The sequence below is a fragment of the Silene latifolia genome, chromosome 11 (genome assembly GCF_048544455.1).
Source record: "Silene latifolia isolate original U9 population chromosome 11, ASM4854445v1, whole genome shotgun sequence".
NCBI classification, from domain to species: Eukaryota; Viridiplantae; Streptophyta; class Magnoliopsida; order Caryophyllales; family Caryophyllaceae; genus Silene; species Silene latifolia.
In genome coordinates, this window is record NC_133536.1 from 187,872,669 (window position 1) to 187,876,920 (window position 4,252).

The 4,252-nt window shown below is 35.9% G+C and overlaps 1 long non-coding RNA gene across 3 annotated transcripts; it reads left to right on the forward strand.

The window, feature by feature from the left end:
- Window positions 1-974: 974 nt before the first annotated feature.
- Window positions 975-3,749, forward strand: LOC141615241 (uncharacterized). 3 transcript variants are annotated; one of them, XR_012529744.1, is made up of 5 exons: window positions 975-1,215; window positions 1,320-1,590; window positions 1,932-2,117; window positions 2,361-2,516; window positions 2,954-3,749. It is a non-coding gene; the product is annotated as an uncharacterized LOC141615241 (long non-coding RNA). The 3 variants fall into 3 exon arrangements; XR_012529742.1 differs by having other exon boundaries at window positions 1,320-1,573; XR_012529743.1 differs by lacking the exon at window positions 1,320-1,590 and having other exon boundaries at window positions 977-1,215.
- Window positions 3,750-4,252: the final 503 nt, after the last annotated feature.

Below are 4,252 nucleotides of genomic sequence, written 5' to 3' on the forward strand. Positions count from 1 at the left end.
GTGGCTCACCAATGAAGCTAGATCTTTTACTTTGTCTTCCAAGATATGCCGTTTGAGTGTCCATCGGACCAACTACCTTCTTCCCCTCTCAAAAGAAGCCAAATACATCATCCGTCAACAAAGGGGTGAAATCGAAATTCCCTCCTCCTCCATTGTCACACCACCCTATCCATTCAAGTATCAAGAGTTCAAACCCGAAGGTGTTAAAGCAAGCAATGACTACATGACTCTACTTATGCAAGAGATGCACAAACAAGCTTTTAAGGATCGAGAAGATGCATACTTAGCCCAATATCCACCCCTCCTTCATTTAGCTAGGCAAGGACTACTTGATCCTTCATGTCCTTTTCCTAGTTGGGCGGATAGAAAAGTCTTCTTTCCAAGAGCATCTAGGGGTGAGAGACCGGGTGATGATGAGGTTGTTGATGAAAGCATTGATGAAGAGGTAAATGAAGAGGAAGAGGCTAATGAAGAAGAACAAGATGACGAAGGAAGTGAGCAAGGAAGTGAATAGAGAAGTGGTGATGAGTCCACTTCTATTGAGGACGATGATGACAATGATGATATGGTGGAAGACTAGCAAGCTATGGAGGCTCCTATCCTCTTGAGGTTTGTCTACTTCTTTCTTTGTTTTATTTATTTTATCTTGATCATGGTTGGAGAGTCCTAGCAACAAAGAGGACTAACACCTCGGCCCCATTGAGGTGTTCTTATTTCATTGTTCCCACTTTTGAAAATCCAAAATGACAAATTTAGTTTCATCCATTCACTACTACAAAAACAAGAATAAGTAACAGATAATAGAGAACGGTTAAGTTAAATATCCGTTCTCTAGCCATAAAGAGAACGCCTTTCTTAAGTAAGCGTTATATAGAAAAAAAAGAATAGAGAACGCTTGTTATATTGACAGTTATCAAAACTAATCATTAAAATAATTAAATAATTAAATTAAATAAAAGTAAAACCCAGTATCCCCATTCCCCAATTCTACAACCGACTCTTTTAAGCTCTATGCCTCTAACCCAGTACAACTGTACAAGTCGATGAAACAAAACAATAGTTTAACTCCATTTTTGTTCTACTCTTCTGTAGTTCTATCCTTTCTCTCATAGCCGTCAATAAGATCCGCTTTTCATCAAGAACAGCCGCCGCAAACAGCCTACCTATCGTCGTGGGTCGCATGGCCAGCATCACCACCGTCGACCTTCTTATCAGGTTCGAAATTTCTAGGGTTTGCACCCCTTACATGAAAATTATGGGATTTATTATGTTTGGTTTCGAATTGTGGTTTTAAATACTTTGTTCTTTGAAAATTCCAGGTTGGTATTCCTATTTGAGGTTTTTACAATAAACCCTAGAAATTTGGGGATTTTATGATGAACTGAGAAAGTCGATTAAAATGGGTAGAATTGGGGATTGTCTCGTTATTTCACGCCTCTTCCAAAAGACAAAACCACATAAATTAGCAAAACATGTTTCGTCTTTCTCCATTGAAGAAACGAGGCCTTTACAGCAATAACGAGGCCTTTGTTCTACTTCAATCTTCAGCAAATATTCATCCACCAGTAAACAAGTGAATTAATTTTCTAAGTATGCTTACAGTTCTCAACTTTATATTGTTTTATCCCAATTTATGTTTATGGTTCTAATTTTCTTATGTCCATTAGTCTAAATTAATTATGTTAAATTGATGATTATGTGGTGTTATTCTAAATTATCAGTCTAAAGTTATTAAATTGTTGATTATGTGTTGTGAATTTTATGCTATATGGATTCTCGAAAGCAAAGACTTTGCTTTGCGGTTATAATATCATGATGTCCATTAATATGATCTTTATAGGTTTTTTTACTCCTTACTGGACATTCACATATAAGTTTTGCTATTTACTCCGTATGTTTCAAAAAATAATTAACACCTTTTTTTTTCCTAGAATTGGGCTCGAAAATGATTGTGGAAGGGCACATGAGCAATTGATGAACAAGGTAGCGGTCACGTGGAGTATCGTGTTGTTAGCTGGGAATTTAGATGTTTTGCACTTTGGTTATAAGCTGTAATCAATTTTCCAGATGAAGTTTTGACATATTTAGTTGTTTTACTATGTTACAAAGATTAATGGGTATGTGTTGCCCTTCCCTTAGTAAATTTTGATTGTTATGAATGATAATGGATATTAGTTGTTAAAATCTATTTTAATGTTAGAAACTTAACGGAACATTAACAGAGTTAGTGTTAAGGTCCTTAACGGAAAAAAATAATCGTTAAGGTCCTTAACGGAAAAAAATTGCAAAGTTCGAGTCGTTGTCTTACCCTTAACTCATTATTCAATTGCTAAGTGCCACTGTGTTGTGCACCCTCATAGGTTCAAAAAATGAAAATCATTGATTGATTGAGGAAGCTGCAAAAGTTGGTCGCAATTATGGACAAGGTAGACTATTTTGTATGATGTCATTTAAGCTGCACCCTCAAATTTTTCACAGCTTGAGAGGCCTAGGATATAACAACCGGCATCACCAAGGTAACATTCTGGTTCTTTTCCAACAACTTAAGTGATGTTTAGTTCTTTGATATCAAGCATTATGACTATAAGCTCTTTGAAAATCCTTTGATTATTGCTGTTGAAGTTAGTTTGAATTGGCTTTTCAACTGCTGAGGCGTTTCATAAATTTTAACATGCTAGTTTAATACTGTATTTAATTCATTAGCGTGGCAGGGAAGCCTTGGTAATTTTAATTTTAGAACCATGTACTACAACTGGTCACAACCTATGTATTTTGTTTCTTAATAAACATCAGTACATGTTGAGATAGAGAAAATTAATTGTTGAGGTTGTGTTGTCCTGTTTTCATCTCTTAATCTTTTGTTCGCTTACTAGAGTTGTAGCCTACGCTCACCACGACCTTGCTCACCGTAATTCTATCGTTGAAGTATGAATATTTATGTCATATTTTATAGGTGATTGCTGCACCAGGAGCTGCTAAGAATATGAGGAATGAACTTGTGAAACAAATGAAGAAAGTTTTCACTAAGCTGTTAGGTATGTTTTTCACTGCTGGCTGTGATACTGATTCTTTCCCATGGCATTGGTCAGAGTTTGTATAGCAAATTAGCAACTCTATCTCTCAATTAGTGATGGTTGCCTTTAGTTAGATTCTAATATTCACATTACTCTAATTTCCTTAATAATCTCTACTGGTAATTCTTTCTCATCAATTATCTCTAAAATTGTTGATTGTCATTAAACTTGTAAATACTGGAACATTTTAGTTGTTGGGTATAATAGTGAGCTTATATACTGATCAATTTTAGTTTATTGTTACTTCATGACACATCCAAAATATTCATGTACACCTGAAAATTTCTAAAAGTTCCTTTAAGTTATGATCAATTTAGTTTATTCTTACTAGACATCTCTTAATTCAATCTGCTATCATTTTCTGCCTGTAAATTTGCATCTGACAGATTAGGATAGAGTTTCCAGTTGCATTATATAAGTAATAGTTAATCGTATCTGAATTAGTAACTTGTATTCTTAATATGCATGTCTAAGTTGACACATCAGGGGGCTAGCAATTCATAAGAGAAATTGAATAATCATCAAGTCATCACCTATCAATGCAGTTCATAAGATGTTTATGGCTTTATTTGCTACATTACTGTTATCACCTACGGATGCAAAAGGATAGTAGCAGGTTGCACAAGTTTTTTTTGCGGCAGGTTGCAGCAGGTTTTGTACTGAAGACATGCTATACGAAATTGGAGGGAAAAGAAAAACAAAAGCAAACTCCCAAAGTGAAAATCAAATATCTATCGATCCCTTTATCCGTCGTATCCATTTTTGTGCATGGTAGAGAGGGGACGACCCTTCTTCTTGTCTAGGCAAGAGGGGGAATTCCGCGATCCTCCAGTGTTTCTAACACCATAGGGAGTCTATTCTTGACAAAAGCGTTTAACGATTGAGGACAAAGGTACCCTAGCTTGACACAACTTGGAGGTGATTTATTGGTATCCTTCTAGGCTTAGTAGTTTGAAGAAATTGCATCTATGAAGGAATGTGTACCCTTGAATTGCTTTCCTTGTAGATAACTTCCGCCACTTAGATGAGAAAAGTGGCTATTATTTTGTAGATGCATCCATTATCTGATTTTGTGTGCCTAATGTTTAGATGCATCCTACCTCATGGTTGTCTTGTTGTGAGTTGAAGGGGCGGAGTGAGACCCGCTAATTGTCTCATATCGGCTATGTTATTAGGTT